Source organism: Triturus cristatus, chromosome 9 (assembly GCF_964204655.1).
Source record: "Triturus cristatus chromosome 9, aTriCri1.1, whole genome shotgun sequence".
In the NCBI taxonomy this organism is placed as follows: Eukaryota; Metazoa; Chordata; class Amphibia; order Caudata; family Salamandridae; genus Triturus; species Triturus cristatus.
In genome coordinates this window covers 904,842,407-904,866,151 of record NC_140592.1, presented here as the reverse complement: position 1 = coordinate 904,866,151, position 23,745 = coordinate 904,842,407, and positions in this window count along the sequence as shown.

Here is a 23,745-nt window from a genome sequence, read left to right as displayed (position 1 = left end):
AGCGTGTGTCAATCTGAAGAACACATATGGCACTAGTGCATGTGCGTTTGTGTGGAAATATTTAACATCTCTGGTGGTGGGATCGTGGGACCGATTACAGGGCTGCTCTTTTCAGTGAAGGAGGAAGTCTCGCTCAACCTGGTAGAGAGCTTTATCTAATGACCAGACTGGACTTACATTTGTTTTATTTTCAGCTATCAGTCATGTCTGTGGCCTGCTTTGGTTTAAAATCTTGCAGCCAAGTCCAATTCCGGGGCCGGGGAGAAGTGCATGCAATTTCTGTGGAAAATTGGTGCCACCCTTTAAATCGGCTGCTCTGTGCTGTGGGATGAGAGAAGAGTTGGATGTGCTGAGCAGGGAGTTATGAGAGAGTGTTTCCAAGCGGTCAGAGAGACAAGGACTGGCCAGAAACAGACCTGTTCTTGTAATTTGAGGTGAGGCCGAAGCTGCCGAGTTAACTGTGAAGTGCTCTCGGGCCTTGCACCGGTGGGGGAGGGGGCATCACGAGTATTGTTAAAGGGACACTGTGCCATCTACTGCCAAAAAACACAAACTATCCAAGTCCTGTAACTAATGCAAGCCCGCTGCGTTTGCTCATCCCAGGGGCTAATTAGTTATGTAAAGCACAGGCTGCAGGAGGGGGAGAGGGCTTCGGTCTGGGAGGGAGCCCAATGGACACTCGTTTTATTTGTATTTTTTTCATTTTTAGGAAGGCCCAGCAACTGCAATTTGTTTATGAGCCACTACTTTCTCTGCAATGTGTTTTCACGCACATTTTTTCAGTTTACCTTTTGAAGTTTGCCGCCATCCTGAAACAGTGCAACAGTAAATTTAAAAGCTGAAAAAATAGCTGCCACATCACGACACGTGTGTGCATGTGTGGCTATTGCATGTGCATGTGTTTTATTTCAGTTGCTGATATAGCGCACACTAGCTAAGCCAGTGAGTCTTAACAGAAGCATCTTCAACTTAAGGTGCTTTACTTAGGGCAGTATATTTTATGGGGTCAGTTTCAGAGTGAATGTTAAAATAAAGTGTTCATTGGGAGTATGGAACCCTGAAATTGGGACAGTACTAGCCAGCATGCAGCACAGATTAGTTTTACATGTTTGGTTCTAGCAAAACTATTTTATGGTCGTGGCGAAGGCAGGAATTGAACCCAGGATCCAAATTTCAATGCCAGCGACCTATTTATTCTTAAAGTTTCGTACATTTTTAATAATGTTAACTCACAGTAGAGGTTTATAATATTGGAGTGTATTGAAGTATAAACATGTAGGGTTCCTTTGGTGAAGAAGCCTCTGTGGAGAGACAAGCATTTGCAGAGTTGCGCGATCATCGCACTACTGGATCAGAGGCACGTGTGGGGCGGCTTCTACAGCACGACAGCCGGTGGTACAAATAGGGCACGACTGCAGCGGAATATCGGCCCTGGCAAGAATGTTCAAATCCAGCCCCAAGCTGCAGGGGGCGTGGCTAGAACGGGGCTGGGCTGGGTTAAGGCAGGTCACTCTACTCTGGAAGCAGCCTCCTGACCTGCAGCCCACTGGGAAATGCCAGAGTGGCAGAATGTCTAGTTGGGCCAGATTTAACTCTATTATGTTAAGGGTATATGAGAACCAGATATACGGCAAGGAGGTTGTTTTTAGGCCTGGGCGAAAATTCCATTCCGCTCACGGAAATTGCGATAATTTGACATTTTCGCGTTCCGCGGAGAGCGCGAAAATGTCAAAATTTCCGCAATCCGCATCTTACTGGAAATTATTTTCTTGCTCGCGCTGTAAAAAAATACATTCTCGCGTGCGCGCGATCGCCTTATCTGAATCCCCGCGTTCGCCGACAAGTTTTCCCGATCCGGTCACGTTCTCCACGAGATGTTGTATTGTTGGTAGCCATTTGCGCTGTCTCGCGACAGTTTGCGCCCGCATTAACGTCATTTGTCGCGCGTTCACGTCATTTGTCGCACGATCACGTCTTTCTTCTCGCGATCATGCACAGCGAGAGTATGAGATGATTGAGATCTCGAACACGTAATTCTCCACCACGAGCGAGAGCATGAGCACGCGGGCACGTCATATCGAACACGAGCGGGCGGGACAAGTGAAAACAAGATGGCCGCGCCCGTGAGCAACCGCATGGGTAAGTTGGCGAGCCGCGATCACGCAGAAAATACCGCGATTGGGCGGGAAAAAAACTTCTGCGTCTTTGCGATATTTCCGCGTGTTTGCGGAGATTTTTGACATTTTCGCGATAGTTTGTGAAAGTGAATTTCACAAATTCCGCCCACCCCTAGTTGTTTTGGGGAAAAAAAAACATTAGGTGGAGCACTCCCCAAGAGAACGCTTTTTTCTTCATTCACTTGTTAAATAGCAGCGTTCTGAGATTGTGTGCCAGGGCTGGTCTCTAGCCCCGGCCTAGAGGGGGCGCCGTCCTTGCCGCTGTTTGATACTCAGTAAAGTACCCTAGTGATGGAAAGCCAAGCTCACTGGAAGGTGAGTGTTGCTGCCTAACCTCGATATGACGTAATATTACTTAGACATTCTGTCATCGTCACATGCCAGCCCTGTAGCTGCATGGAAGAGGGTCGCTGAGAGGATATCTGCGAGGACAGTGCATGTTTGTAAACACTGCGTGTTTCACTCACGTCTGGATGCCCACACATGCCACATGTTTGCCCATCCTGGCAGCACGGGTGCTGCTTGCACCGGAAGCGTGCAACAGGTCACACCGGGAATGTGCGGGCAGGCATGCCTGTGGGGCTGGCTCTGTTGTGCGAGAGTTAATCATTCACACAGCACTGCGTCCCCTCTCCCGAGTGGCACATTTTTTCCAGAGTGCCAAAAGCACGGAGCCACGGTGCTTTTCTTGACATCCTCTTTGGACTGGTTCTCCATATTTGGAAATGTTTTCCTGATGCACTGATCTATCAAAAGGGGAGGGGCGGTGACGCAGGCTTTGCTTGCAGCAGGATATGAATTCTTTTTCTAAAAAGTTAATGTCCTTCTCCCTCATGCTGGCTTTTCGAGAACCTGCATCGGAATACCAGGCGGCGCTTCAACTTTGACCTGAGGAACTCCCACAGGGTGGTATGACAGCACCAGCACTGGAAGGATTTTCTCTTAGTTCAAAGTCAGGTGCACTGGTAACAAGCACGCGAGTGGTGCACGCGCCACAGCGTGTGATCTGTTTTCAATTATCGCGCCGTGTCTGGGCACGATAATTGAAAACAGATGTGGCCTGTGCGTGTGCGAGAGTGTGGTGAGATTTTTAAAGCCCCTACATAAAGTCTTCACCAGAACAGCCCATGCGCGCTGTTACAGGCTCGACCTAAAAAGGGTTTTCGCTCTTTCTTTTCTGTTTATTTGCTGATCTGAATTGAATCAGAAAAAAAAAAACGTTTTAGCATCATTTTGTAAGAGCACACATGTGTGGTGCTTGCGCCTACGAATTGATAATAAAAGCTTTTTTTCTTATTTGGTTATGCTGTTCAGCAAAAGGTATTGGCAAAGCTAATAGGTCCCAGGACCAGACCTATTAGCATTGCCAACGCTTGTTCATTATTGTCTTTGATTACAATGTTTATTCAATGGGGCATGGGAACCAGACAGAATGCTTTATTATATTATGTTGGCTCTGATATATCTGCCCTCTACCACAGTTTTGTTTGTATGTCAGAATATAGAGTACAAGAATACTAAGTTGCAAAAATGTCACAGCCAAAATATTGTGGACATAAGTATGTACAAGTAAATATAGGTTCACTGTTCTTAATTCTGCATTCACATGTCTTAAAATATATATATAAAAACAAATATATATGTGTGTGTGTGTGTGTATATGTATTTATATTTTAACATACATACATGTGGAGTTAAGTATAGTGCACCTATACTTACCTATGTATACATTCCTTTCGATATTTTGCATGTCTATATTTTGGCTACAATATTTTTGTAGCACTATATAAAGTAATTCATATTTTGGTACCATACTCCAGTTTTGTACGGACCTTGAAGGCATGCCAGGACAACGCAAGGGGTTTGAGCATCCACAGGCTCTTCAACATAATCATGGCTCCTTGGTGAATCACTTTCTTATGATCAACTTAATGCAGGCATGAGTTTGTTTTGCCTGTGGATCTTCCTAGTCAGGGGCCTACTCCTCTCTCCGGCAAACAGTGTAATATTCTCATGATAATTTAGATTTTTCACAGCCTGGTGGGCAGAAAATCTGGATTTTATTAAGGACACAGAGCCCAAGATTATGCAAACCTCCTTTATTGCCACAGCTCAGTAGTAACTATGAAGAGAATATAAAACTTCAAACAACATTCTAATACACTATATATTCCATGAACATGCAGCCATCTTCCTTCTTTGTCAGGTGCTGCGAACTAGAAGAAAACTCGTAAAAACAAGGCTTCGACCTTGATGAGGAACAAATAACTGCTTCCTTAGTAATTCCCAGATGTCTTTGGAACAAATAACTGCTTTCTTAGTAATTCCCAGACGTCTTAATCTGGAAGAAAAAAGACACAATAGCTCAAAAGGTAAAATCCTTAGGGAGGGTTCATAAGAGGAGGGATAATCTTGGCCTCCGTGTCCTTAATAAAATCCAGATTTTCTGACCACCAGGCTGTGAAAAATCTAAATTTTATGGCACGACATGGAGGCCAACATTATGCAAGTTTAAAGTGAAGCAAGTACATTATCCATCACATTATTGATTGGTTTGATTGGTCTGAAATAACATTTCTTAAACATGCTTTCATTAGACCAGTCAGCGGCTCTAAGGATATCTTGGAGTCCTCCATCTAGCATAAAAGCTTTAGAAGCAGAAGCGCCTCTGACAGAGTGCGCACCAAAAATAGAAACATCCACACCACTCTCACTCATCCCTTCTTTAACCCGGTTGTATGTCGTTACAACGCATTCCGTTGCAACGCATGCCTTTACCACGCATGCGTTACAACGGAATGCTTTTTCCACGCACAACCTTTACCACGAATATTCCTTTACCACGCATTCTTGCATGGTAATGGAATACTCTTGGTAAAGGTTATACTCTTCCCCTGTACCCTTACGTGACCCCCCAATCCTTAATATTATTACCCCTGCCCGTTACCCTCAATCTATATGTATATATATTTTTATTACTTTTATTCCCCTTACCTCTTCACATCTTCTCCTCTATCTTCCTTGCTGACGTCCTACGTCGTAAAGAGGGAGCGTCATTCCGTTTCCTCTAAAACGACGCAGATTATCACCACTTCCTGACGTTTTAACATCTTCTTTTTTTGGGGAGGTGGAGACCCCCCAAGGCCCCTTTTTCTATTTTTACCCTTTAACACACGTCTTCACTGACTTCAAAAACCGACTGAACCGGACGAAGATGAACACCTTCCAGTGCAGCTTGTGTGGTAAAGACGGTCGTGGAAGGCATACGCGTGGTAAAGACGTTTACGTGGTAAGTGTACCGTTGTAAATGTAACGCGTAGAAAAGCCTTCGTGGTTAAGGATGTTTCCCCTTTAACCCATCTAGCAAGCGTGGGAGAGGAAACTGCATTATGAGAGAATATGTGAGAAACCAACAGTTGAGTTCCACCTCCTCTCAGACTTACCGTCCTTCTTTCATATTCTTTGAGACAATTAGCAACACATAGACTTTCATTAGGAGGAAAGAAAGGGTAGATAATAGAGGAAGACATAGTTTTGGTTCTTTTCTTAAGATAAAAACAAACTCCCTCAGGCTGGTAAGCCCTGTTAATAACATCTAATGCCTTAACATACAAGGTTCGCCTGAAAGAAACCAACCAAAGTAACACAGTAAACTTATAGGAAATACGTTTGAGAGAGAGGTTAACGTTATCTCTCCAAGAAGAAATAGGTTGTAAAACCAATCTTACGTCCTAAAAGGCTGAATATTTCGCAGTTGGAGGGTTAAGAACTCGCATGTTTTTCATAATCTTTCTTTGTTAAAAGGTATTGTCCAACTAAGACACCATTAACCTCCCAGTCCTGGTAGAGCAGGGTAGGACGACCGGTGACACGGACTCGGCGTGTCTAACGCAAGGAACTCCTTGCGTAGCCTACCAGGAACTGCAGTGTGCTATCCTATATAATTGGTAGGGTAGACCGGGTTACAGGTAAACTTGTGGAACACTAGCTACCAATATGAATGCTTACTGAATACTGGATAAACAGTCTAAATGTAGATAGAACACACTAGGTCCTGAAGAATCGCTAGAGTAATCCTCAGATAGAGCGAGAAACATGTTGACCCCATATGCGGCAGTGTATACAACCTAGCACATAAATCTACGTTACCAACACTTCACCTCATAGCTTTTAACTAGGTAAGGAGGCTTCATAATAAACTGATTGAGAAGCACTCCCATCCCTATTTTAATTCACAATCACTATCTCCTTTCATCTACATTAAATTAGAGCCCCTCACCCCCACTTCACCGGACGGCTGTTGGATAAAAGATCTCCATAAGAGTGTTCCCTAATAAGGAGCCCGTCGGGTATTGCACCAGCCGACTCGACGTGGAGCAGCCCGATGATGAAGCATGACATCCTGATGGGTGTGTGAGGGCTTCCATATCCAACATTGTTGCCTCTACACAAACTCTCATGCACACCACTTGGTCCGTCTCGTTTGTTAAAGGAACAGCTTCGACACTTTTTTGGTTGTACACCATCAACTAAGTCATGACCTGCAGCTATTGCAGACCTATAAACATTAACGGTTCTACAACTTAGTCAAGAAGTGAAATGTTCCGATAGGTAGTTTACTACGTGTACTAAATCAGTTTAAACGGGATCGTAGTGTCATTGAAGACACAAGCGAACCCATTTATTCCAAGCCAGTCGATATGCCTGCCTTGTTCCGGATGCCCAAGATTCAGATATGAGTTGGAAAGCATGTAGCAAAAGGCCAGGGATTTGCCATTGTTGCCTGAAATCTTTCAGGCCATAAGAATTAATAGACCTAGGTCTATGAGAGGATGAGATTCGCCATGAGGAACCAGAAGTAGTTGCCCGAAGGGAGGTATTAGAATTGGGAAGTCCACAGCCATCTCCAAGATAACAGGGAACCATGCCTGAGACCTCCAAAGGGGGGTTATCACCACCATGTTCTGAAGGTATCGGCGAGTGTGTATAAGAAGACAGGGAAGCACGACAAACGGCGGGAAGGCATATGGCTTTAAGCCTTGCCAGTCCTGGAAGAAGGCATCCACCCCTATTGTTTGAGGGTCCGGCTTCCAGCTGAAGAATTTCATCAACTGAGTATTCATTCAGTCTGCGAAAAGATCTGTCCCGAAGGGACCCCATTTGTCTTTGATTGTCATGAATATTGCTATGTTTAATTTCCAGTTGCTGGAATCCCTGAAATTTCTGGAGAACGAGTCAGCTACCCCATTATTCAAACCAGGGATGTGTTCCCTGTGACGGACAGTCCCCTGTTCAGACAATATCCCCAGAAACCCTTCGCTATATCCGTAAGACCCTTTGAATGTGGTCCCCCCATCTTGTTGACGTATTTCACTGCAGAGACGTTGTCCATGCGTAGCATTGTTCTGCATTTTACTGAATTCTGGGTGAAGCTTTGAACCGCAAAAGAACCTGCTAGAAGTTCCAAGCAGTTGATATATAGTTCTTTCTCCTTGCATGTCCAGCAACCTCCTGTTGAAGAGTCACCACACGTGGCACCCCAACCCTTTAGACTTGCATCTGATTCGATTATCAAATCTGAGCTTTCCCCAAAGATGGCTCTGCCATCCCAGGCTTCTGCATTCATTAGCCACCAAGATAGTTCTTTCTTCGAGTCTTCGTCCAAGCGTATCATCTGTGTGTAAGATGGGCTCGACCTCAGAGCTTTCCTCTTTGAGTCTCTGGATTGCCCTGTAGTGTTATGGGCCCGGAAAGATCGCCTGGATGGTTGAGGAGAGGAGACCCAGGATCCTGGCTAAAAGTCTCAAGGGAAAGACCTCCTAAGATAGTATCTTCTTGAGTTCTTTGCAGAGTTTTTTTAATCATTTCCCTTGGTAGTTTCAGTTCTGCAGACATTGTGTTCACCATGAAGCCCAGAAACTGAGTTTCCTGGCTTGGTGTAGTGCATGATTTTTTCGCATTTATGACAAAACCTAAATGTTCCTGTAGGCGGATAATAAGATCTGTATGGTGAGAAACTGTTGTCTAATAAGAATATCGTCCAGATATATTATTAGCCTCACACCTCTTTCCCTTAGCCATGCTACTACCGGGCGTAGCACCTTGGTGAAGCACCAAAGGGGTGATGACAGACCGAAGGGGAGAGTGCAAAATTCCCAAAGTTTTCCTTTCCAAGTGAATTGGAGGAATTTTCTGTGAGGGGGCCAAATTGGGATGGTCAAATAGGCGTCCTTTAGGTCTAGACGTGTTAACCAGTCTCCCTTTCTCAATACGTCCCTTAGGAGGTGTATTCCCTCCATCTTGAAGTGGTGGTGAGATACCCACCTGTTTAGATTTTTTAGGTTTATGAGAGGTCTCTGTCCCTTGTCCTTCTTTTCTACTAAGAATATATTGCTGATGAAACCTGTTTCTGAGCTCTCTTTTGCTAATAAATCCCTTACTTCCTGATATACTAATTTTCTCTGTTCTTGAGAGAAAGTTATTTTGCGAGGTCTCTTTGACTGAAAGGGGGTATCCGTGAATTCTTTTTTGTATCCCTTGACAGTTTCCAGAACCCACGGATCTTGAGTTACTAAGGTCCAGTTCCCAGAGAAAAGGATAGTCTCCCTCCCACCTTTATAGGGGTATCTGAAAGGTCTTTGCATATTACTACCTGCGGAGAATCCTCTGCTTCTTCTCTCGCCTCGGAATGATCTTCCCCTGGTTCTTTGTTTTTGAGGGAAGAACGGTTGGTTTTCATAGAAGGATGATTGTTGGAATCTGGATCCTTGTCCCAGAAAGGGTCTTGAGGTAGATTGGCCACGGCCGGGGAACTGACCCCGCATTCTCCCGGCCCTTTCGAAAATTGTGTCTTCGAAGACTTTTTTAATGTTGCGCTGCGACTTTTGGATTGAACTAAATGCACCAACATGAACAAAAAAAGCCAACAACGACCAACCAGGGTTCAGCACTTTAATTCCTACATTTATATATATTAATTTTTGGTGCAACTACTTCCAGCATCTGCCGTTGTTAGATGCTAAATAGTCCAAAAATTTCACACATAAGAAGGTGCACTCAATAGAATAAATAATATATCCAAATGAGCTGATATATTCCAAAGTCTTTATAAGAGCAGTATGCAGAATATCTCCATTATAATGGTAAGGTAGCTAATCGCACAAAGTTTTAAATCCTGATGCAAAGTGCAGATGGTTTATATTGTAAAAGTCTTAAAAATAGAGGTATGAGTAAAGCCTCCAGAGTAACGATGCCGAAGCTGATAGAATGAGGTATAATTCCCGACACAACGGCAAAAGCTTTAAAGTATGATGATCAAAGTGATCCGGACGCGACGAGCGGCATAATAACCGACAGCAACCTTTGTGCGATCAGCTTCATTACCATTATATTGGAGATATTATGCATACCGCTCTTTGAGTAGGAAACAATCAGTAACAATCATTTGCTTTCATGTGCTTTTGGATCCCATCCTGGGTTGTGTCAGTGTTCTTGTGCTTTGTCCTCTTCGGTTGAGTTAAGGGATGAGACCCTACTTCTCTATGGGTGCCTCCTGCCAGTTGCTTCCTTCCATTATGTCCATTAGTCCAGGAAGTCTTGGGAAGCATCTCCTACTTCTCTGCCTCGCCTGTCTGTCCTTCAGTTCTTTGTGCTGAAGGTAATTGTAAGAGGTACAGTTACTGGAGTGCAGTACTTGGAAGAGTAGAAGAACAGTATTTTCATTTTATATTACATACTGGTGGTGCATCCAAAGGAGTGCAATCGATAATGTTCCACACACTTTAGTCGACCATCACCTTGCAGCCTTGGATCTGGTTCTTAGCGCAACCTTGTCATTGTAGCCAAGTTTCCATTATACTGTCTTTAGGCTTTAGCATAAGTTTGCCTCTAGAGCTGCCACCACTACCATACAATCATTGATGTTGTCACCCATCACTTCTCCCCAAATGACAGTTCCCAAGAATTCATCATATAAAGGAAGTTTAATATAATTTCTGGTGCAGAACTACCAGGAGCCAGGAGATGGGTTGCACGGGCACAAGAATTAAGTTTGAAATTCCTACAAATCCATGTGTTTCAAAAGGATCAGGTTCTGTTTGCTGACGCTCAAACCCAGACATTGATGTTTGCCATAGCTTTGGAAAGTTTTTTTTCGTATCTTTATTTGTCACTTTTCCAAAACATAACATGGCATTGCTGATGGTTACAATTACAGTGCATTATGAGCAAAGCAAGAGTCCACTCATATTCCTACAGCAGGTGGGCATATACACATTCACTATCAGCCGTATGTAAAGCAATCACTCCTTTCCATGATACAAACACCCACTCTCTCCCCGTTCTGGAGGCCAAGCTAGCCATGCATCACTGGTCATCACCTGTAGGACTAGTAATACTGTCATCATCCTCACTCGTCACGTCAGTTGAGGTCAAGGAGTTTGTCGCTCATGCCTTCCCATACCTGTAAATCCTCCCCCACCTTGTCATCTCATCTGGTGAGCTTCATCTGTATTTCTTTGGCTAATGACCACTCTGCCACAACCCTGCAGCAATATTCCAATTCTGGCATGCGCTGTCTCTGCCATGTAATTGCCACTCTGTGCCTAGCAATCATCAATGCTAGTTGCAATGATTTAGAGGCCATCTTCAAACTTTGGGCTTTTTGATATTGGCCAGTAAACAGCATTGAGGGGTCGCCGCCACCCGCAGGGAGGTGACTCACCCCAACTTTCCCACCACCTGTCACAAGTCTTGTACCAATTTGGGAAAAAGGGGGTGGTGATGGACAGAGTTTCTGAATGATGCAGAATACTCTTACCAAGTCAAGAGATCATGGTTTTAATCCATCACCGTTTTTTAGCTCACTGCACCATCCCAGCTCAGAACCTGGCTACATGCAAATTAGTCTGTACCTGTCCCAGTGCATGATGGGAACAGGGCAAACCAAACTACTAAGCCAATTCTTATACTGGGAAGGAAACAAGCTTCCGGGGACCGGTTGCTGGCATCACAGCCTTCGTCGGCCCGGCTTGCCTGAATCCTGATGGTGCAATGAGCAAGGGACTCACGTCTGAGCATACCCTCCCACACTGAGTGTGGATAAAATCGATTTGGGAAAAAGGGGGTGGTGATGGACAGAGTTTCTGAATGATGCAGAATACTCTTACCAAGTCAAGAGATCATGGTTTTAATCCATCACCGTTTTTTAGCTCACTGCACCATCCCAGCTCAGAACCTGGCTACATGCAAATTAGTCTGTACCTGTCCCAGTGCATGATGGGAACAGGGCAAACCAAACTACTAAGCCAATTCTTATACTGGGAAGGAAACAAGCTTCCGGGGACCGGTTTCTGGCATCACAGCCTTCGTCGGCCCGGCTTGCCTGAATCCTGATGGTGCAATGAGCAAGGGACTCACGTCTGAGCATACCCTCCCACACTGAGTGTGGATAAAATCGATTTGGGAAAAAGGGGGTGGTGATGGACAGAGTTTCTGAATGATGCAGAATACTCTTACCAAGTCAAGAGATCATGGTTTTAATCCATCACCGTTTTTTAGCTCACTGCACCATCCCAGCTCAGAACCTGGCTACATGCAAATTAGTCTGTACCTGTCCCAGTGCATGATGGGAACAGGGCAAACCAAACTACTAAGCCAATTCTTATACTGGGAAGGAAACAAGCTTCCGGGGACCGGTTTCTGGCATCACAGCCTTCGTCGGCCCGGCTTGCCTGAATCCTGAGGGTGCAATGAGCAAGGGACTCACGTCTGAGCATACCCTCCCACACTGAGTGTGGATAAAATCGATTTGGGAAAAAGGGGGTGGTGGGAACAGGGCAAACCAAACTACTAAGCCAATTCTTATACTGGGAAGGAAACAAGCTTCCGGGGACCGGTTACTGGCATCACAGCCTTCGTCGGCCCGGCTTGCCTGAATCCTGATGGTGCAATGAGCAAGGGACTCACGTCTGAGCATACCCTCCCACACCACCCCCTTTTTCCCAAACCGATTTTATCCACACTCAGTGTGGGAGGGTATGCTCAGACGTGAGTCCCTTGCTCATTGCACCATCAGGATTCAGGCAAGCCGGGCCGACGAAGGCTGTGATGCCAGAAACCGGTCCCCGGAAGCTTGTTTCCTTCCCAGTATAAGAATTGGCTTGGTAGTTTGGTTTGCCCTGTTCCCATCATGCACTGGGACAGGTACAGACTAATTTGCATGTAGCCAGGTTCTGAGCTGGGATGGTGCAGTGAGCTAAAAAACGGTGATGGATTAAAACCATGATCTCTTGACTTGGTAAGAGTATTCTGCATCATTCAGAAACTCTGTCCATCACCACCCCCTTTTTCCCAAACCGATTTTATCCACACTCAGTGTGGGAGGGTATGCTCAGACGTGAGTCCCTTGCTCATTGCACCATCAGGATTCAGGCAAGCCGGGCCGACGAAGGCTGTGATGCCAGAAACCGGTCCGCGGAAGCTTGTTTCCTTCCCAGTATAAGAATTGGCTTGGTAGTTTGGTTTGCCCTGTTCCCATCATGCACTGGGACAGGTACAGACTAATTTGCATGTAGCCAGGTTCTGAGCTGGGATGGTGCAGTGAGCTAAAAAACGGTGATGGATTAAAACCATGATCTCTTGACTTGGTAAGAGTATTCTGCATCATTCAGAAACTCTGTCCATCACCACCCCCTTTTTCCCAAAACAAGTCTTGTACCACACTGCTGTCCCAGGCGTTATGGAGGAAATCCACTCCTGAGTGGCCACACTAGAGGCAATTTTCGGGCGAGTGATAGCATTGCAAAGCTTGACCACACGCATGTACAGTCCCACATTTCTATCAGACAAGGGTCTTGCTGTAGTTTTTTCAAGGCTTCTGGGTCTCTATGAGGTTTTCACTGGCAACCATTGCAAAGGATTCATGTTCTTATCTTGAGGCTCAACCTTCGAGGTATAACTTCATCAATGTCACTTCCCAGAACACTGTCGAAGTATTTCTAATGGATTTTAAAATTACTTCAGCCCTACAACTAAATCAACATTTTTAATTTTAAGTCAAATTACTTTAGTTTATTTCTATTTATTTATAATGTGTATGTCACCTCATTCTAATTGTAATTTTAACCCTTACCCTGAATTCATTTAAAGCTCATGTAATTGACAAGTGGCCTTTAACTAAACTGTAATTCTAACAGTAATCCTTAATTGATTTTACAACTAAATGTTTCTTCTTTCCCTTACTCTATTACTAACCATACTCTTTAATTTATTTTCCATTTCATTTAATTAGATAATTTCCCTTAACGTAGCCCTAATATTAACAATAGTCCTAACCCCTTAGCAATGTATGTATTTATTTACATTTTAATTACATTTAATAATTATTCTAAACCTTATACCAATCTAAAACCTTAATTAACTTAAACTAAATTATTTAAATAATGATCAGATTTAATACTAGCCAAAACCCTTAACTGATACAAATTATATTTATCTTAAGCAAACCCTACTACTAAACCTATTCTTTAAATAATATAAATTGTAATACATCAAATGAAATAATTAATTATATACTTAAGCCATCACTTACACTTATTCACAATTAAATGTATTTACATTTATAAATATCCGTACCTCACTTTAATATTTAAACCAAACCCTTAGCTAAGTTAAAAAAAATTAGTTAAATGATTGACACTTAATGATTTTATTTTTAGTTTCACAAACTATATGATATAAACCACCTTCACGTATTAATTGGGATCATCCTGGCCTGCAAGTGGGGACCGATTTGGTTGATTGCTTTTGCGGATTTTTTGATTTGCTTTCTGCAGGGATATGTCTTTCTTTCTTAATTGCACATCTGCCACCCAATATAGGGAAGGGAACCACATGTGTCCTGCAAGATATTTGTGATCAGTCCTTTCTGCATTATAGCGAAGCCACGCTCTTGGAGACTTCAATAAGCATGTTAGCAGTGCTTAATTTGTAGAAATGTAAGTGCCAGGGCCCTTGTCAGGAGGCCACTGCAGCTTCGCCACCCACTGCCACCACCAGCGCTACCAACATAAAACAAGGTTGTAAAAAATGCCCAGGTTTTCCCTCATGCACCAAGGACGCCCCCTAGAAGCAGCCATTTGAAGCAGGAACTAATTGTGACTTGCCCTTTGGGAACACTGGCACTACCCTTGCTTTTACAGGTCTTGGGGTCATAAGAGCAAAAGTAGGAAAAGAAAGTCAACAGGAATAGGCATGTTAACGCGCTGAACTTCATATTCCTTGTCATCTTCTAATACCCAAAAAAATACAAGTAGGAGGCTGCTGAGTAGCTGTTTGTGGGACAAGGGGTCATTCCTCTGATATCACTGGAGGCTGATTCCGCTATGCCTGTCATCTTAGTGAAACAACATCCATGAGCTTTACAATTCTTTGTTAAAATGACATAACATGTCAGACCCAATCTTCAGCCTTTTCCTCCTCCTGGTCTTCAGCCACGCTGGTGCAGAACAGATGTATTCACTGTTTACTGCACTATTAGTGAGAGACAATCAGGCACTGCTGTGAAAACCACTGAGATACAATGAGAGCATATGCAGGAGAAACACTCACAACGTGTGTGGGAGGAACCAGTTCTGATAGGGAACTGCATATATGTCTTCTTCTCATGCACCAATTCACCTTCACGAGGAAACGTGGAGGTGGAAGAAGAAAAAGAAAAATAACTGTTAAAAGTAGACAGGCCAAAAAAGGATGAGTGAAGCAAAAGAGCAAAATGAAATGTAAAAAAATTTAGACCGCGAAGGGAAAGATGAAAGGATAGTTACAGGAAGAAGAGAGCAAGGAAGAGGGGCGACAAGGGAAATCAAGGAGAGAAAGTTAACAGAAGTGTTAAAGTCCAGTCCCAATTACACAATTTCTCTTCAGAGATGATAGGTCTTTCTAGTAGAGTGAGCAGTAAAAGGAATCAAGTCACTGTTTATTATTTCAATACAGTGCAACCAATGTGGCAACACATTAATCCACTCGACTCTTTGATCTGAGATTAGTAGATTTAATTATGAGTTCAGAAACAAGTCAATGTAGATCATTCTCAATAAAATAATATAAAAGTAGAAAAAGATCACAGTAAATTCAAATCTCCTTAAGAGATGTACCTTGTATAGTACAAAGCAAATAAGGCATGTGATCAGAAAGAAGAAATTAAGGTCAAACTGCATCAGATGATACTATTTGATGAGCATGAGCAATCTAACTTTCCCTACACTACCTTAATAAGGGCAACCCTAAACTAAAAACATTCGAGCATGGACAAAATCAAATAAGGAAAAAAGAAACGTGTCAGCCATCAGAGGCTTCAGTAGAAACACTCTGATGATGGGTCGAGTAGCATAAAGGTACGCAAGCAATAGCACACGTCACCTCCTTAAGGAAACCCAAGATGGACTCTCCCTACCTAAAACAGCACATAATATTTTCTTCTGTCAATGCATGCGACTCCTCCTTGGGAAATTTCCATGGCTCTGGAAAAAATAGATATTTCAGCTCCCTTCTCATTCAGATAGCACCGTAATTCTTCACGTCCCTGGCCATTCCTTTCCCATGTGAACTCCTCTCCTCGCATGTTGCCGCGGTACTCTTGGCCAATTCTTATTTCTCATGCTTTGCTATATGTTAAAAAAAAAAAATTATTCAAAATAATGAGGCTAATCCACACCTGCAATAGAAACAACTCATCAGTGTACAATCAAGTTTCAAGTTTCAAAAACTTTATTCGACAGCATGTCATAAAAGCAGTTTACATCCTAACAATATCATAAATACTATGGTAAAATACAATAAGTAAAAATACATTAAATCATAATGCTGGCGAATAACTATAAAAAGGATACAACATCACAAGTTAAAATCTATTTAAAAATAAGATATTAGTTGTTAAAATTGATTTAAACATTGTTTGGCGTCAGGCATTCATTGACCAGCTTCAAGGGATTTTAAGGCACGAAGGCGTAATATCCATGCCCACCCCAAAAATTTAGCAACAGCAATAGCCAAACAAGGAGTGCAATCAGATTCAAGTATTCTTAGGGCTTCCTTGTAGCTACGTGTTCCCAAGTTTAAACATACTGGCTTTAACCACCTATGGCGAGGAGCTATATACAATGGGCACACAAACAACATATGGCCTGGATCCTCAATCAGATCTAAACAATAATGGCATTTATCATCCTGGGTAGATGACCATCTATGGGTAAAAGCTTTTACAGGGAGAGACCCAATTCTAAACTGGAAGTACAGTTTCCTATCAATGGGCCTCTCTATGATATCCCACAATGCCTCACAAGATGGTATAGGTTTAATGTCAAGAAAGCGACCAGTCAGGTTGGAATTTTGACCAAAACTAGAGGCAGATGTCAAGGTCATATCCCAGTACAGTTTCTTGAGGTCAGGTTTTGATGGGAAACTTGAACCATTTAAGTCGTTCCATAAATGCCCTAGTTCCAATTTTATAAGCAGGTCTCTAATTTCTTTAAGCCATGAGATGGAGTGAAAGCGGTCGGCCCTAATAATGTCTTTCAGTGCGCCGGCATAATGTGCTAATTCTGGGGTTGCCATAATCCGCCGCCAATAAAGGAGTGGACGTAATCGTACCAAGTCCTCAACTTTTTTCCTACCCAGGTCGTATTTAAGCGGAATCATTGGGGTACTTTGGGGAACACCTGTTAGGTGACGTAAAAACTTATTTTCAGCCACCCTTAATTGATTCAGATTAGCAAACCCCCATAATTCCGAGCCATACAAGGAAGCACTAATAACTTTCATATTGTAAATTTCCAGGGCAGGACTAATTGGTTTGGTTAGAGAGGATTTATGTTTTGAAACAATTGCACCTGCCAATTGATGGAATTTTAAAACAGCCATATCAATATGGTTTGTCCATTTCATATTGTTCTGGAGGGATATTCCTAGGTATGTAAAAGCCTCAACCTGTTCTAGCGGAATGCCATTAAATTTGATAACTCCTTTAAAGTTTTGCCGCTTGTTTAAACACATAAATTTGGTTTTGGAGGTATTTATCTCAAGGCCACGGTCTTGGCAGAAATCAGCAAAAACATTTAATGCTTTCTGTAACCCACTTGGTGTTCGCGAGACTATCAACGTGTCGTCCGCGAACATGAGAACAGGCACTCGGGACCCTGCCAATACAGGGGCATCCGTAGGGGAACGTCCAAGATGGTCAACTATCCCATTAATATACAGGGAGAACAGCGTGGGCGCCAAGACACATCCCTGTCGAACACCACGCTCAACAGGAAATGGGTCAGTCACCTCCCCCTGCTCTCCCCATCTAATTCGTGCGTAATTATTCTCATGTAAGCGGACGAGTAATGTTAATAGTTCTGGGGCCATTCCTGCGCCATCGAGAACCCTCCAAAGTTTAGGGCGAGGCACCAGGTCAAAAGCTGATTTCAGATCTATAAATCAATCGATGCTTGAAGGTTAAAAGTGAATTTCAAATCATAATGTTAGCAGCAACTGAACAAAGTTCTTCTTGAGGTCTAGTTTTCTAAATTAACAAATGCACAGGATTATAGGATATGTGCACCTTTCTATAAGAAAAGAAAATGCAACGGCTTAAAGCATGAATAAATGCAATGAATTATAAACATCTCAGTGTAAATGCATCTGCACTTGATTAATTCAAAGTATGCGTATAAACATTAAACTTTAGTGGTATACATCCTAAATATTTTAGGTTAATCTTCTATTGTAACATTAATATATAAATTGTCATGCAACAGTATTAATCACATTCTAAATACATATTTCTCTTTAGTATAAACTGCTCCACCCCTTTTAGTACTTTAGCTACAACAGAATATATCTGAGTGCCGACTATGCCTGAGTGTGATGCACTCCTACATTATCTCCAGACGGGAGCAAGATTACACTTCCTCAGAAGAAAGTAATAAAATACTGAGAGAATTAGTTGAAAGGAGATAGAACATACAGACAAAGGGGAGAGAGATAGACAAGAAGAAGTAAATATGCCAAATAAAAGACAAAAAAATTCAAAGAGAAGGAAATCAACCAAAATGTGAAATATAAAAAGAAAATACATGAAAGGGGGAATGGGGAAAGGAAGAGCCCATCTTAGGGTCCCAGTGGGACAAAATAATTGGCCCAGAAACCAAAATAATAGTGAATTAAAAAAGTGTCCCATGTTTGCAGCTTGGGGCTGTTTTGAACTTATAAAGAGGCGCTTAATAAGTGTATTGCAAGGCATGGGAGACTGCAAGCAGGTGAGCTTGCTGCACCCAATGTTTGTGGTAATATTAGGGAAATCAGTACTACAAACGACCTACTAGACAATAAAACAGACCCTCTATCAGCCAAATATCCGACTCATAAACTCACGTGTGAAACCAGCCCTTTGGGCACTGCCTGACTGCCGGATAGGTCCCACCCTGGCCTATCCCTAGAAAAACGCAACAGAAAAAGAACAATTTAAAAATCAGAATAAAACAGTTAACAGGCTCTACATGTTGCCATTAAATAAGAGGGTAATGTTCCTACTGCAGGCTAACGATTGCAGCCACAAGACATCTATGTGTAATCTGAACGCTAGCAGTTTTAATCCCAAACAAAATAGATGACGGGGCCTAATATACTACCAGAGAGAGTTGTGTTGTGTGTAGCACGTAGACACAGACGTTCTATTCCGAGTCATTGAGTTTAGTGGGTAAATCCATTTAGAGCACAGATCTGTAACTAACCTGCAGATCGCATGTTCTAAAGTCACTGGGAAGGGTGCCATCTGCTGGTATGCACAGGTCTAAGATGTCATTATTTTTCAGATAGATCAGTGGGCCAATGTACTTGTTTCAGAGAGGTGTAATCAACCTTCATGTTACAGGTGTTAATACCACTGAGAAGGCTCCGTGAATCAATAGACCTACTGCAGGAATCTTCGTGTAACCTTAATGCCCCAGGTCCCATTTCATATATCCTAACCAGCAGTGCACTAGAAGTGCAAACATTTTAACACTAGAGCCCTGCAGCTGAAAAGAGAAAGCGCAAAAATAAATATTACAACATTGACCAGGAAAATGGCCTACTAGTGCCTCCAAAACACCTTAAACTCCTACCTGCCACAACTCAACATATCACTCACACCAAAGCCCTGAATTAATCTTGCCGGTGGGAGCCTGTTTTAAATCAACTCATGTCTCAACTATATGTCCAGGAAAGCACAAAGCAGATTTTTTATTATTTAGAGATGCCTAGGTTTTTTTTATCCAGTAAATGATTTAGGGGCGGATTTACAAGAAATCATCTGTAAAGATGTATCACTTTCCCTGCGCCACCCTGAGAAACCCTTGTACCACTATGTGTGCGCCGTATTTACACTACGGCGCACCATAGCGCAAGGATTGACAGATGTGTCAGAAATTTTGACGCATCTGTTGACGCGAAAGTCACGCATTGCTGCAGACGTGTCGCAAGCACGACGCAACTGCAGCGATGCAGGGGGAGGCCTATTCTCGTTGTGCTGCGTCACTTCCAACGCCTGTGGCGTCCTAGAAGTGGTGTGTCACTTCTACGAGGCTTTCTTGCATTGGAACGCCCACCCTTCATACATTATACCTGATGCAGGTATAATGTGACGCAGGGCTTTACAACGTGACGCATCTCCCTAGATGCGTCACATTGTAAATGGACCGCATTTTTACGCTGCCGCTGCATCACAAAAAGTGACGCAACAGCTGCGCAAAAATGGTGCAAGGGGCTTGTAAATCTGACCCTTAGTATATCATTTAATTTTGAAGCCAGACATCCGTAGAGGTCAACAAGAGCATTTTAACAGATTCAACAGGAGAATGTGCTTACGATAGTAATAGGCGCTAGGCACCCTTTACATATGTGCTCAATATAGCTATATAGCTATTTATTTTTAGAGGTCTTATATAACGTGAACCAGGCCCCAAAGGGTATGAGAGAGCTTTACATAGATCAGCAACAAAGGTATATGCAATTAAACCTCAATAAGACAAATGAGAAAATGAATTTGTACTGTCCGAGGGATAGAAGTGATGAAGTATTTGTTGGGGGTTGTAATACCTCAATATTTCTACGGTGGGACATGTTGTTTATGGAAAAGTCATTTTAGTACTTTTTAAAATGAGAAATGGGAAGGGTTGGTCCTGATCACAGGCATTCCAAATCCTAGGAGCATGCCCAGAGAATGCTTGTTTCACAGTCTGCCATTTTTGAGGTCAGGATTTCGAGTCATAGGGAATCTAAGCTTTGGAGAGGGGGGGAGCATTCAGAGATGGAGAGCTTGTTCACTATTTAATTCCCTGAGCCTTCTTTAAGAGTTTTGAGGATGATGGAGGCCAGTTGGTGTTCCAGAATTCCCTACGTGTTTCGGCATTACAAATGACCGTGATCAAGGCATTTGTAATGTCGAAACGCGTAGGGAATTCTGTCCTCTGATAACAAGCCTAATGATTTGATATTTATGGAAGATGAGAAAGAATAAATAATGAATTGCATATATAACCTGTGAGGAGTGCGGCCCGTTTTTTCCTGGGACACCGGGAAATGTGCCGAATATATATATCTATATACACACACACACACACACACACACTGAAAAAACCAAAGGTTACAGTGACATTACAGTTAGGCTCAGATTTCACTTGTATAAAAACCAGTGAAATTCAGCAGTTATAGTTAGCTGACCTAACTATAATTTCCACCCACAAAATGTACTGCTTATGACCTCACATATTACATCACTCATGACATGGTCAGTGACATCACTGATGACATCTCAAATGACATCACTGATGAAATCATCCAGTGAGTGTGAGTGCTTTCTAAAAGTTTATGAGTGCTAAACATATATACCAAGGCACTACAAACGTTAAAATACTATACTTTCTTTACTACCAATGAGTGATTCAATTTTTAATGTAGATTGTGAGTATATGTGTGTGAGTGGCTGTTTGGATGTGTGAGTGGGTGTGTGAGTGGCTGTATGGGTGCATACATGGGTGTGTGAGTAGCTGTGTGGGTAACTTAGTGGCTGTGTGAGTGACTGTATTGGTGAGTGAGTGGGTGTGTCAGTGGTTGTATGGGTAAGTGAGTGGCTGTTTGAGTGGGTATTTGGTTCACTGAGTTGATGCGTGAGTGGCTGTATGGTAGTGTAAGTGTCTGTGTGAATGGATGTATGGGTCAGTGAGCAGATGTGGGCGTGCTTGTATGGATGTGTGAATGGGTATGGAAGTGGTTGTGTGGGTGTGTGAGTAGCTGCATGAGTGGCTTTATGAGTGGCTGAGTGGGTGTGTAAGTGACTGTATGGGTGAGTGAGTGGGTATCTGAATGGCTGTATGGGTAAGTGAGTGGCTGTTTGAGTGGGTATTTGGTTCACTGAGTTGATGTGTGAGTGGCTGTATTGTAGTGTAAGTGTCTGTGTGAAGGGATGTATGGGTCAGTGAGCAGATGTGGGAGTGCTTGTATGGATGTCTGAATGGGTATGTAAGTGGTTGGGTGGGTCTGTGAGTGTTTATGTGGGTGAGTAAATGGCTTTGTTAAGAGGCTGTATGGTGAAAGTGGGTGTGTGAGTAGCTGTATGGGTGAGTGTGTGGCTGTGTGAGTGACAGTATGAGTAAGTGACAGGTTGTATGAGTAGTTGTATGAGTGAGTGAGTGGTTGTGTGAGTAGCTGTATGAGTGAGTGAGTGAGTGTGTGAATGGCTCTATGGATGAGCAAGTGGATGTATGAGTACTTGAATGGGTCTGTGAATGAGTATGTGACTGGTTGTGTGGGTGTGTGAGTGGGAGTACGAGAGGGTGTATGGAGTGTAAGTGGGTCTGTGAGTGGTTCTGCAGATATATAAGCAGTGCATTGGGGCATAAGTTAGAGTTAGCTCAGCTAACTATAACTGCTGAATTTCTCTGTTATTGTACTAGTAAATGTGAGCCTAACTATAATGTCCCTGCCACCTTTGTTTTTTTAGTGAAAATATATATATAACATGGGTTGAGGGGGTCCTGAATAAATAAATTGATGCCGTACCCTGACAGCCTCGTGTCCGTGCCTCCTTCTATGGTTCACTCTGTGGGAGTTGGATGGTGTGTTCATATATTATCTACTGGCGGTCGCCAGTAGATAGTTATAGTTAGGACCGTGTTTCCATAGGAAATCTCAAAATTCTATTTTGAATAACTTTGTCGCGGTTGACGAATCCTCGCAAAATGTTCAAAACTAATGGGGCGCTCCGCTCAGCTTCTACCCTGAAAGTCTCGGGGTGATTTGTCAAGCGGGGGCCGAGAAAAAGGGGGGGTCCCAAAACGCGTTTTCCCATGCATTTTTCCATAGGACCTTTAGTCGCAGCTACAGCCTGAACGGCTGAACAGAATTACTTGAAATTTGGCAGAGAGGTAGCCATAAGGTAAAGGAAGTGCCTTTCGCAGGTCTGGTGTAAATCTGTTCAGTATTTCCTGAGAAAATAGCATTTAAAAGCATATCAATATCTATACGCGCGCAGCGTGCGCTCACTGTGCAAGCCCTGTGCGCGCACCCTGCCGTACGCGAGCGTAATTCTGATTGGTTGTTAGATGTCAGTAAACATTCGAATTGGTTGAAATCAGGAAGTGTCGGCCGCCATTTTGTCTGTCGCACTGAAAAGGAAAGGTGGAGAACGTGAATAGGGGGCAGAGTAGGGAGTTCTTGACCCCCTAGCCATTGTCAGGGGGTCACAGTAGGACCACGAAGGGCCAAAAAGAAGATTTAAATTTTTTTTAAAACATCGCGGGGTGCGCGCACTCTGCGCGCACCCGAAAATATATATATATATATATATATTATCTACTGGCGGTCGCCAGTAGATAGTTATAGTTACAACCTAGTTTCCATAGGAAATCTCAAAATTCTATTTTGAATAACTTTGGCGCCGGTTGACTAATCCTCGCGAAATTTTCAAAACTAATGGGGCGCTCCGTTCAGCTCCTACCCTGAAAGTCTCGGGGTGATTCGTCAAGCGGGGGCCGAGAAAAAGGGGGGGCCCCAAAACGCATTTTCCCCATGCATTTTTCCATAGGACCTTTAGTCGCAGCTACAGCCCGAACGGCTGAACAGAATTACGTGAAATTTGACAGAGGGGTAGCCATAAGGTCAAGGAAGTGCCTTTTGCAGGTCTGGTGTAAATCTGTTCAGTATTTCCTGAGAAAATAGCATTTAAAAGCATATCAAAATCTATACGCGCGCACCGTGCGCGCACGGTGCGCGCACCCTGCCGTGCGCGAGCGCAATTCTGATTGGTTGTTAGATGTCGGTAAGCATTCGAATCGGTCGAAACCAGGAAGTGTCGGCCGCCATTTTGTCTCTCGCAGTCTGAGGGGGTGAAAAAAAAAGGTGGAGAACGTGAAAAGGGGGCAGAGTGGACAGTTCCTGACCCACTAACCTTGGTCAAGGGGTCACAGAAGGACCCGCAAGGACGAAAAAAACAATTTTTATGTTTTTTTAAAATCGCGAGGTGCGCGCGCACGGTGAAAAACCTGGA